Genomic DNA, 13,565 nt, shown 5'->3' with positions numbered 1-13,565 from the left:
GCATCAAGATGAATTTCAGCATCTAGCACCTAAGACATGTAGTTTTTGCCTGATATATCCAGAGCTACAAATTCAAGTTTAGAAAGATTTGACATTATATAGAAAAATAAAGTTCGTATCTCAGATACTTTCAAAGTATTTGCTCGAGATGGCAGAGTCTCATGCTGATAACGTGTTATAAAATAAAGACTGTAAAGTAAAGACAAGTATAGAGAGAAACTGATATATTATTCGAATTCAAACTGATGTACATAATGAACTGAAATCTCTTCTATCTATAAAAGAAAGGAAGTTGCTACTGCAAGCTGCTGTGTAAGCTGCTACTATATCAGATATGGATAATCTTCTACTGAGAATAATGTTTATCCATAACGGAGTACTAAAAGAATAAGCTCATTGTACCAGGTATATATAATCTTCTACTGGGGTAATGTTTATCCATAACGAAGTACTGAAAGAATAAACTCATTGCACTTGATATGGATAATCTTCTACCGGAGGTAATGTTTATCCATAACGGAGTATCGAAAGGATAATCTTATTATACCCGGTATGGATAATCTTCTACCGGGAGTAATGTTTATCCATAAAGGAGTATCGAAAGAATAAGCTTATTATACCCGATATGGATAATCTTCTATCGGGATAATGTTTAACCATAACCGGGTCCGAAGTGATAAGCTTCTTCTGGAGGCTTATTTCCAATAGAGTACTAAATAAATAAACATATTTACGGCGGAGTCCCATATGGATAAGCTTTTTCAGGAATCTTATTTACAACAGGGTACTAAATGAACATCCATAATATAATATATTTATAACATATTACTCTTTCTTTCTCATTTTACGTGGCATTTTTTTTGTCATAAATAAAATATTATTTTTATATTTAAAATAATTTAACTTTAACTTTTGTGATATTGATTTATCGTTAGTGAAATCATATATAATCACATAAATATATGGTTTTTTAGGGCCATGAACTTAGAAAGTCTTTTCATTCTTTTTTAAATTCGGTACTCAATTAATCGTTGTCACATAAATCGGGACAAAAAGCATAGCACTTTTAATAAAAGAAAAATAATATTGAGGTAATCTACTCCAGATTTGAGGAATCTAATACTAGTTTTATCGGTCAAATTCTAAAGCCACATTATTAGACTGTTTCAACTATTAATTAAAAATTAAGATTTATAAAATTATTCTGTATTTTTTAAAAAGAATATAAAAATGTATTTGTGATGAAATTTACAGTATAAGTATTTCCTTTAATCCAGCACCAATAAATATGTGAAATGGACATGATCCTTTATCTATAACCAAAAATCTTGAATTCGAGGCTTATAAATAAAGAAATTTATGGTGGGAAGAGTGGTGGAGCCATATTTGACCAAGGGGTATCACACCCCTTCGCTGAAAATTACATTGTGTGACTAGTTAATAGCAAATATTAATTTTTCTTGACTTTTTTAAGAGTATAATTTTTTATATTTTAATATCCCTTAGCAAAAATACCAATTCCCCCACCGATGGAAAGCGTTACCCCATAGTTATACAAAAACATATCCTTCTTTGCTACTTTACAGGGCATCCATTTTTATTGTATCCAAAAAAAAAAAAAAAAACATTATCATATTTAGAAGCTACTCAATGTTACTATTATCTTTCTTTTAACAAAATCGACATGTTCTGTTGTGTCTAATCGATATAAAATTTCCCCTTTTGAAAAATAACCATGTGAAGCTTTCTCTAACGTCTCATTTAACTATTATTCCTTTCGGTCCACTTTATTCGATTTTTGTTTTTGTTTTTGATCCATAATATTTGATTTTTTAGATATAAAAAAGAAAATAACTTTTCTTTTCAAAGTTACCCTTTAAGTAAAGGGGCTAGGAGTGTTTGTTATATTTTCAGCGAACAAATTAAGTTAATAAGATCTATTTCATTATTAATTAATATTAAAAGATGGATTTCGTGGACCGGAGAGAATATCAATTAACAACAAGTTTGCTCTTTTCTTATATTTTAGCGTACATATTAATTTCTTTTGTTTCTTAAATTTCGTATTCAGTTTTTGTCTAATTTTTATTTGTAAGAAAAAGATTAAGGAATCTTGTTTTTGTTAGAATTTGGACTTACGTTAATTGGTTATAGCCTGAAAGGATAGTGACGTGGCCCAAGTGGCGGATGAATAAAAAGGCCTAATATTAAATATTGTGTGTGTGGATAAGTGAGACCCAATAACTATTGACCTGTGATGGGTAGACACTCTTTATAAATAGAGGCCAACCTCTCCCCCCTTCCCTAGCTATTAGAAAAACCCTAGCATATTCTGCCTTGAATACGTATTAATGGTAGACGTCCCATCAGTCAAGTTCTCTAGGTTGTGAGAGCGCGTAGCTAGTGGATCGTGGAAGTTGGTCTCAGGCTTGATCGCTGGTTGTTGTCCCTGCTGAATCCATGGAGTTTAACGGTACGCTTCCTTGAACTCTAACTCTAGATTAATTGTATAATTATGTCTTAATCTCCGCTATGACTACGAATTAATAATCTAATAGTTGGTATCAGAACCACCATAGTTGGGGATTAAGATCATTGAAATTAATCTTGGACTTTAAAAATTTATACAGTACTGCTAAGATCATTTTTGCAGAATGTGTTTTAATCTATTGTAATTGAAATTAGAGGATTAAAATCATCAAAGGTTTAGGAAGAGATAAGGGTGGCGGCGGCAAAAGTGGGTTTTACCACTGGGTTGACAAAATCAGAGAGTTTTTTCTTTCACTTATTTAATTGTTGGATGAAACCATTAAAATAAAAAAAAATAAAAAGATTGCAAGGGACAAAAGAGTCAGGTGGGTTATGTCTTGAAATTGGTTATTTCAATTTGAAAGTGCAAATTAATTCTCAAAGAGGATTTGTTAGTAATTGTTGCGGAAATAGTATCCTGATTCTCTAAACTTGTTTAACCCATTTTGTCCCAAACTCCTTACTATTGACTTTGCAATTACTCAACATGGTTGCTTTGACCATGCATGTAATATATTCGCAAAGCATGAGTTCAACACTCTTTTTTCCCTACATTACTCTCTTTTTTTCTGTATACATACGATATAGAAAAGTTTCTATTTTTCTTTTTAGACTAGAAAAGCTTTATATACATAATTTGTTAACATTTTTGTATATTTATTTCTTTGTATTTTAAACCTGCTTGACGAAAATCATGGGTCCGCCAATGCACATCCTCACATATAAAACAATCAACCAAATTAATCTCACTGCCATCAACTGCTATGTGAACTTTTTTTTATTATTAATTACTGTTTAAATATCCTTGCATTGAAATAAGCATAAACAAATAAATATAATATTTGTATCTTGGATATATAAATTTTTATCATTTAATTATATGTATTCTTACTCTATTTGTCATCTTACTTTAAATTATTTAATTTAGTACATAACACTAGTGTGAATAAATATTTACGTGTTGCCTAATGGTCATTTAAAATTTGATGCTATGAATTTAAATCTCAATAAATTCTTTTTTTTTTTGGTTAAAAAAGGTAAACATATATTATAATTAAGTGATGCGTACAGAGGATGGATGCGTATACTGCATCCTATTACACAATAACGTATTAGTACTGGGTACCAAACTATTATACAAACCCACAATAATACTATTATCTACTACATTACTTTGCATCTCCCAGGAGTAGCATCAGACTTCGTTGAGGCAGTCCTGGAGTCCTCCAAAACATGTCCTTGCACTGCATTCTTGTCTTGTTCAAAAATTTGCCATACAAAATCTGGGTTGTTTACCAAAATACGCATCGCCGAGTTATGTCCAAAATTACAGTCTATCTTTGCTAGTTGATCCGCCTGAATAAATTCTTAATAAATGTTATTTGGGAGGCTTCTCTCATATTATTGATCAGTATTGTTACACCCCGCAATATTACGTCAATATTACGTCCTGCAGTATTATATTACGACAATGTTATGCTCTGCAGTAATATGTTATGATGATGTCACCCTCTGCAGTAATATATTACGATGATGTTACGTCCTGCAGTATTAAGTTGCGACAATGTTCTACCCAGTAGTATTACATTACGGTGATGTTACGCTTCGCAGTAATAAGTTACGACAGTGTTGCACCCTGAAGTATTGTACGTTGAATTTGTCGTAAGGTAATTGACATCAGTCCAAGGAAAAGATTATTTCGGGATTATAAGGATCATACGTGATGAGTAAATTCGTGAAGGTAAAAGGGTAAGTGAATCGAAGGAAATAAATTTCGTCGAAGTTTGGCATTTTAAGATAAAATATGGCCGAGCTAAAATACCCAATATTATGGACAAGTACTATACAAGGTACCACATGACCATGATAGTAAGAGATATGAGGTACATTAAAAGTGAGTCATATTTTCAGTGAGTGAGAATAATTCTCAATTTTTCGAACAATTGATTAATTACCGGGTAACAGAACATTACCCAATTAACTAATAAGCGGACAATTTTTTTTAATCAATTACATCAAAAGAAACGTGGCAATCACCTTGTTGGTATAAGGTGATTCATTACTCACCTTTACATGTGTCACAAGCTAAATTACAAGGTCATGTCTTATCAAATAAAGATTGGTGAGCTTTTAGAATGGATAAGCTCAATTCATTCAAAAGGGAAACAACAAAATATACATTTTGTTGCCTTAAACCAAACCAAAAAAAACGTGACCGGAGCAAGGTTCATTTTTTGGAAATTTCTTTCTTAAAGACTCCTTAACAAGTAAAGTTAAGGATTCTTCTTTAAAGAATGGAAATTCAGTTACTAAATTTCATATAGAAAACGTAGAAGATAGAGGCTTGTTCGTTTATTTGGATCAAGAGAGCAGAAGCAATTTCGTCCAAAAGTTTCAACGAAATCCAAAGCTAAATTTCGTGTATAAATTTCAAAGGAGCAAGAACAATTTCGTTGAAGAATTTCTCAGAAGCAGCTATGTTAAGGTTATCATTTCTTTCTTTTGGCATGATCCATACTATACAAACAAAACGTGCAAATGCACAAATTCATTGAATGATTCTATTCATAGAAGTATTAGAGATATCTATGTTCCTGAATTCCCATGTGTCATAATATTTTATCATCTGTTCATGGGTCTCAGAATAATACGCAGTTGGAAAAATTTATCCAAAAAGAATATTGAGATTATTACGTATTTTTCATGCATCTCATACATGTGGATTGACCCATGACCAAATGACGTTATATACACATAAATATGTATATTATATTTATATGGGATACGGAAAAAGTTACGGCGTTATATACGTACCACCACCTGATCAGCTGGTATATGATGATGATGTTGCCCACAATGGCTGAAATATGATTCAAACGGCGTTATATACGCGTATATATATAAATATGATTCAAACGGCATTATATATGCATATATATATGTATGTATATATATGTATATGGGATATGGAAAAGGTTATGGCGTTATATACGCACCACAACCTGATCAGCTGGTATACGACGATGATTTTGCCCACAGTGGCCGATATGATATGATGGGGTGCCCTTAGAGGCTGATGATGCTATGAAACATGTACCTATGCACGACATGGCATTCATATGCATATGCATGACACTAAAAGTAATTTATGATTTACAAAGTTATTCAGACTTACAGGTTGAGTCATGTACTCTATATGTCTTCCATGTCTCTTATGTATTTATTTATGTGCCTTACATACTCGGTACATTATTCGTACTGACGTCCCTTTTACCTGGGGACGATGCGTTTCATGCCCGCAGGTCCCGATAGACAGGTCGAGAGCCCTCAAGCAGGCTATCAGCTCAGCGGAAGATGTTGGTGCGCTCCATTTGCTTCAAAGTTGCTTGTTTGGTTAGTACGATTTAGACGTGTATTGTTTGGTATGGCAGGACTTTATCCCGACCTTTATGACATTTATGTTGTCTTAGAGGCTTGTAGACATATGTCGTATACGTGAAAGATTGTACGGCCTTGTCGGCCTATGTTTTGAATTTATAAATGATTATGTTGGCCTGTTAGGCCCGTATGTCACGTGTATATGATAATGTAATAAGAAAGATAGGTTACGCTGGTACTTGGTCGAGTAAGGTACCGGGTGCCCGTCGCGGCCCATAGGTTTGAGTCGTGACAAAAGTGGTATCAGAGCAGTTCTGTCCTAGGGAGTTTACAAGCCGTGTCTAGTAGAGTCTTGTTTATGGGTGTGTCGTGCACCACACTTATAAGCAGGAGTCTACAGGGCATTTAAGACTGTCACTCTTTCTTCATACTCTAGATCGTGTGGTAGAGCTCACTTATAAGAATTCAAGTCCCGAACTTTTATTTTTTGTAATAATACGATGCCTACGTTTAGAAAAATGATCGATAAAAGATATAGCTGTGGAAATGTTGAATTAGAGGAACTCGACTTTGTATCATGCTTATGATAAGTAAATACAAGGTATTCAGCAGATCATGTGCGTACTCAAAGGTGTAAGTCTCTTGATAAGGAGCATTAAGACAAGAATTTCTATCCACCTTTATGGTGAAAGACAATGAGAGATTAAAAAAGATAAATACAAAGATGAAGAAGGGTACGGGGCACCCAGTTAATGAAGATTATTAATATTACAGTTCCGGCAAAAAAATATAAGCATTAAGAGTTACCCTCAACAGTAACAGAGGTATGTACAATTGGCCGCACCCATCTCAGTTATTCCCTATGGGGGTAACAGGTATAGTTAAGAGGAGGATGGGATATCAAGATCTGGCTAGGGTTAGAGTAACCCAAATTGGTAAATGGATTACTTTCATTTGTTGGCATTTTCGAAGGGTAATACAAATGTGCTAATAGATCTTCTTGTGAGACACCCAGATAGTGCACCCTAGAATATTACGATTAGATGTGAATACTAGCGTTCATAAGATATAAAAGCCTGGATGGGATAAATATTACCTTAAGTGAGGCTCTCATACCTAGTAGAGCGAGGATGTTGAGCAACCCAAAGAGCCATTGGATGGAGCAATGGAAGCTAAAAGCAAAAGAATTTCGTATTGAAGTTTTCACAAGAAAAGGGATATGCAGAAATATTAGCAGAGTAATGAGAAGAGAGATAAGGAAGCATTATGAATAAGGTGTGATACATGGATGAAAATGGTAGAGTGTTACAGAACCTATAATCAAATGAAGGAAGAGACGAAAGGTGATGGGCCTTAAGACAACAAAAGAGTATAGGCATAAGGTTATATCCTCATTTCGAGAAATAAGTTCGTGACTCTAACGTGATTACCAGAAGGGAGAATTAAACCCCAAAATAATAGAAATTTGTATGGACTGGTGAATAAGATAAACTAAATATGAATAAGGAATTGAGTGATTTGATAATAGTAAGCATCATGAGAATTGCAGATTGCATTCCGGCAATAAAAGAATGGACAACAGAAGAAGATCCATGATGAGTTCAGAAAAGGGTCATTCAGGGAGACGCTTCCCTAAAGCAAGCAATGTAAACAAAGTTAAGTTTAAGAGACTGTATGTGCCAGTTACACTAAGTGCCACCATCGCGAGCGAGGGATTTTGTTATCCTTGGTACAAAAGGATTACCGCAAGGTGAGTAAGGGTCATTGATAATGTGAGAGGACGCCAAAGATGAAGAGGAAAAACATCTATAGGCAAGTCGTCATAGCTCCAAATCTTAGTACACCCCTAAAGGGAGGAATATGGAGTAATGTGGCATTAATTTAGAATTAAGTAGTTCTAGTAACTATGGAATGGGTAAAGGAAGAATGCGATAAATGAAAGAAAAATGAGATGACACTTATCCAAATCTTACAGATACACTACGATTCAAGAATATTGTGCAAACACGATGTCAAGGAGAGGAAGTAAAGGTTCTTGCCCGAGCTGTTAATAATAAATAAGGAGCGAGTGCGAAACATAAGTTAAAACAAAGTAAATAACCCAAGAAAGATTACGAGGAATATCGATATGAGAATGGGTCAACGAGTAGTTAATAATTGGTCAGGAAGATCCCAGTTATGGCTAAACAGGAAGTTACAGACGAGTCATCAGATCGTGTAAGATAAACATAGTAGAACCAACATGGAGAATTCAGCCTCAAAGAATATCATTATTATACTTGAGATATATTCAAACAAGAGTCGAGATAGTTAAAGGTACCGTATGAGTGTTACGGGGATAAAAGAATGTGCCACTGGAAAGGCAGTCAAGATATCAGTTCAGAAGCAACCATACAAGCACAGGGGCATAGAAGTAAGCAACTACGGAAGATTATAGTCAAGTAAGGACATAAAAAAGATCCATAATAAGCTCACAGCTTTACGAGAGTCAAGGGTTCTCCCTAAGTACTACAACGAAAGACTAGCTGAGGAGATAAGAAAAAAAGCTTCAACCTAAGCACAACGACCTAAAGAGAAAATGGTCATGTAACAATAATCTTGTAATAACATTGTAAGCATTCCAAAGTAAAGTGGCACCTACCATGGCTAATGAACGGGAAGTAAGAGTTAAAAGTAATATTCGAGATCATATGAGTTGTATAAAAACTTTGGCAAGTGTGGGAACTAAGATAAGTGTGGGAACTAAGATAAGTTAAGTATGGACGCAACGAGGGGGCAGAAGGACCAGGAAAAGTAATAGCTTACATTGAAAGAAAGCTAAGATGGAACAAAAGAATTATTTGATCAATGATCCAGAGTTAGTACGTTATGGATGCACTCAAGATTTTGGAGCATTATCCAGGCAGCATATTTGTTAACAATCATACAACCATAGAAGACTCCGGAATAGGTTAAAAGAAAGAATTAAGCCCAGGGCATAGACAAAGAATTGAATTATTAGAATATTGTATCATGGATATTCCATAACGCCCATAAAAGGCTAAGGTAATAACTGATACCATGAGCCACAGATCGGAAGATAGCTTAAGCCTACGTAAAGGCTGATCAGAAGGAAGAGGAAACTAAAGAATTACATCACCTAAGTAAATCAGGAGTTTGATTATTGGACCTAGAAAAATTATAGGAGTTGTGCTAGAGAACATGACAGAATCACTCTTAATATCAGATGTTCAAGAGAAATAACACAACAACCATAATCTATAATGGCTCTACAAGGAAGCCAGTTAGAAGAAGTACCAACCTCATAAGAAGTCAGTACGAAGCTCCCATCGGATTGTGTATGTACTAGACGTGCGAGTATTATAATAGAGCTTCAAGTTATGGATGTGAATTACACCTAGGTGGAAGGGAGGTTATAAAGAAGATAAAAGATATGATACGAGATGTTAAGTAAGTAAGGTAAAAGTGAACAACGTACGAGATACTCAAATGTAGAAAGTCGTGAATAGTCCATATTTTGGATAGAAGGCTATAAGCACGAGAGTCCAATAACCGGGAATGATAGCGACATCGTCGGGGGCATGTCTTCCAACCTATGGTTTCTAAGTACTGAGAGACCTAGTTAAAAGAGTAGAGAAAACTTGGAGACGATGTGATGTCTCGCTTGAAATTCTAGAATAACATAAGAAAATCTATGGTGCAAGCAAATTGAAGGAAAGTTTATATATGAATATGTATAGGTCGCAAGCTAAAGTATGGTAGAGCGACAAAATTTTAAGGAAACATGAGTAAGGATGAGGAAAGGCAAGTGAAAAGGTGACAAGAATAGATAAGTCCTCAGGATTAAGTCCATGAAAACAAGAGAGATAATGGTTTCTCTAAGTTATTGAAAGTTCAATATAGCATGAATGAACTCAAAAGAATATAAGATTAATAGCATTTAGAAAGAATGAAATGTTGACCTAGTAATAAAATGAGGGTATAATTGTGACAGATAAAGGATGATGTTTGGGCCTTCGTTTGAATAATGATTTGTAAAAAAAAAGAGAAGGAGAAAAGATTTCGCTAGCGGCACGAAATTAAGATACCCCATAAGGTGAATCACATTGAGACACTATGAAATATGATTATGGAAATCACTTCAAATATTCCTCAATACAACGTAAGCCCTAGCGGTAATATATTACGTAAGAAATTTCAAGTTATCAATGGATGATTGTAGATCAACATTGAGGTGAATCAATAATGGATGTGTAAAAGTTATAAAGTACGAGATGAGATTGCGCCATCAGTCTTAAGATGGACAGTAATGAAGAAGCGTTAAAGGACTTAGCTCTATGCATATAGGATAAGTGACGAGAGTAACCTGGAATTTTAGTAGCAGACCTCACTAATGATAAATCGAAGTAAGAATTATGGTAGTATGGCCTACGTAGATGTAGTAAAGCTAATGACGCCCAAAGGGACAACTTAACATAATTCTGTATATGTTCACAAAATGAAGCCTAGAGATTGGTTAAAAGCTGGAGGAAAGAGAAGAGAAGAGTCGCATATGCGCACATACAAAGTTAGAGTCGTAAAGGCTGCATGATAGAAGGCAACAACAATTATGAGATTAGAAGGATTCCGACTTCAAGTCGTGGTGTTAGAAAGAGGCTTAAGAGGGGAATGCCCTGGCCTTTGGATTTAGTCACAGAACAATTGCCTAAATGGAAAGGGGAGTATTAAGGTATTCACAAGAGCTATAAGTTATGAAAATGATAAGTGCATCGATCAACATTCGAGGACAAATGTTCCAAAGGGGGGAATAATGTTACACCCCGCAATATTACGTCAATATTACGTCCTTCAGTATTATATTACGACAATGTTATGCTCTGCAGTAATATGTTATGATGATGTCACCCTCTGCAGTAATATATTACGATGATGTTACGTCCTGCAGTATTAAGTTGCGACAATGTTCTACCCAGTAGTATTACATTACGGTGATGTTACGCTTCGCAGTAATAAGTTACGACAGTGTTGCACCATGAAGTATTGTACGTTGAATTTGTCGTAAGGTAATTGACATCAGTCCAAGGAAAAGATTATTTCGGGATTATAAGGATCATACGTGATGAGTAAATTCGTGAAGGTGAAAGGGTAAGTGAATCGAAGGAAATAAATTTCGTCGAAATTTGGCATTTTAAGATAAAATATGGCCGAGCTAAAATATCCGATATTATGGACTAGTACTATACAAGGTACCACATTTCCATGATAGTAAGAGATATAAGGTACGTTAAAAGTGAGTAATATTTTTAGTGAGTGGGAATAATTCTCAATTTTCCGGGCAATTAATTAATTACCGGATAACAGAATATCACTCAATTAACTAATAAGCGGACAATTTTTTTTAATCAATTACATCAAAAGAAACGTGGCAATCCCCTTGTTGGTATAAGGTGATTCATTACTTACCTTTACATGTGTCACAAGCTAAATTACAAGGTCATGTCTTGTCAAATAAAGATTGGTGAGCTTTTAGAATGGATAAGCTCAATTCATTCAAAAGGGAAACAACAAAATATACATTCTGTTGCCTTAAACCAAACCAAAAAAAATGTGAACGGAGCAAGGTTCATTTTTTGGAAATTTCTTTCTTAAAGACTCCTTAACAAGTAAAGTTAAGGATTCTTCTTTAAAGAATGGAAATTCAGTTGCTAAATTTCATATAGAAAACGTGGAAGATAGAGGCTTGTTCGTTTATTTGGATCAAAAGAGCAGAAGCAATTTCGTCCAAAAGTTTCAACGAAATCCAAAGCCAAATTTCGTGTATAGATTTCAAAGGAGCAAGAACAATTTCGTTCAAGAATTTTGCAGAAACAGGTATGTTAAGGTTATCCCTTCTTTCTTTTGGCATGATCCATACAATACGAACGAAATGTGCAAATGCACAAATTCAGTGAATGACTCTATTCATAGAAGTATTAGAGATATCTATGTTCCTGAATTCCCATGTGTTATAATATTTTATCATCTGTTCATGGGTCTCAGAATAATACGCAGTTGGAAAAATTTATCCAAAAAGAATATTGAGATTATTACGTATTTTTCATGCATCTCATACATGTGGATTGACCCATGACCAGATGGCGTTATATACACATATATATGTATATTATATTTATATGGGATACGGGAAAAGGTTACGGCGTTATATACGTACCACCACCTGATCAGCTGGTATATGATGATGATGTTGCCCACAATGGCTGAAATATGATTCAAACGGCGTTATATACGCGTATATATGTAAATATGATTCAAACGGCATTATATACGCATATATATGTATGTATATATATATATATATATAGGATATGGGAAAGGTTATGGCGTTATATACGCACCACCACCTGATCAGCTGGTATACGACGATGATTTTGCCTACAGTGGCCGATATGATATGATGGGATGCCCTTAGAGGCTGATGATGCTATGAAACATGTACCTATGCACGACATGTCATTCATATGCATATGCATGACGCTAAAAGTAATTTATGATTTACAAAGTTATTCAGACTTACAGGTTGAGTCATGTACTCTATATGTCTTCCATGTCTCTTATGTATTTATTTATGTGCTTTACATACTCGGTACATTATTCGTACTGACGTCCCTTTTACCTGGGGACGCTGCGTTTCATGCCCGCAGGTCCCGATAGACAGGTCGAGAGCCCTCCAAGTAGGCTATCAGCTCAGCGGAAGATGTTGGTGCGCTCCATTTGCTTCGGAGTTGCTTGTTTGGTTAGTATGATTTAGACGTGTATTGTTCGGTATGGCAGGACTCTATCCCGACCTTTATGACATTTATGTTGTCTTAGAGGCTTGTAGACATATGTCGTATACGTGAAAGATTGTACGGCCTTGTCGGCCTATGTTTTGAGTTTATAAATGATTATGTTAGCCTGTTAGGCCTGTATGTCACGTGTATATGATAATGTAATAAGAAAGATAGGTTAGGTTGGTACTTGGTCGAGTAAGGTACCGGGTGCCCGTCGCGGCCCATAGGTTTGGATCGTGACAAGTATTTAGAAGGTAGGGGCGTATAGATAAAACGTTTATCCATTTCATTTCATATGATGATTTTTTAATTAAGCATGAAGTTTAAACATACCCTAAACTTATAGTGTTAAATGTAATATTACATTTATGTTGCTGTAAGAATATGTTATTAAAGAATGAATGAAAAGTTTAAGTAACAATAAATAAATATAAAAAGATACATATCATACATTTTGTTATATATTAAAAGGAATAATATATCATATAAAAAAATAGAAAAATATTTAATACGGTGTGAGATGCGACTCCTTTGTCCATAGATTTTTTTTTTATTTTTTGTTTTTTTTCATAAGTGTATTTGTCTATGAAAATTTATAAGTTTTCCAGAAATAACTTTTTTTCTTAACTCATAAAACTGCAATATTTTTTCAAATAATATGTATGTTCAAAAATGATTTTAAAATCTTAAATATTATTTTTTAACTTAACTTCAAATATTATTTTTGTTAAAAATCATAATTTTTATGTCCAAACGCCTACGAAGTGTTAGCCTCATGCCTCCAATTAGGGTGTACATAGGTCGGGTTGGTTCAGATTTTACAATTAT

General features: G+C 34.4%; 1 long non-coding RNA gene across 1 annotated transcript; it reads left to right on the top strand.

Moving 5' to 3' along the window:
* Positions 1 to 4,688: 4,688 nt before the first annotated feature.
* Positions 4,689 to 13,076, top strand: LOC142172877 (uncharacterized). Its single transcript, XR_012701940.1, has 3 exons — positions 4,689 to 5,014; positions 5,832 to 11,778; positions 12,609 to 13,076. It is a non-coding gene; the product is annotated as an uncharacterized LOC142172877 (long non-coding RNA).
* The last annotated feature ends 489 nt before the right edge of the window (positions 13,077 to 13,565 follow it).

Source organism: Nicotiana tabacum, chromosome 18 (assembly GCF_000715075.1).
Source record: "Nicotiana tabacum cultivar K326 chromosome 18, ASM71507v2, whole genome shotgun sequence".
Lineage (NCBI taxonomy): Eukaryota > Viridiplantae > Streptophyta > Magnoliopsida > Solanales > Solanaceae > Nicotiana > Nicotiana tabacum.
The sequence above is the reverse complement of the archived record's forward strand: the minus strand, read 5'-3'. Positions and strand labels throughout refer to the sequence as shown.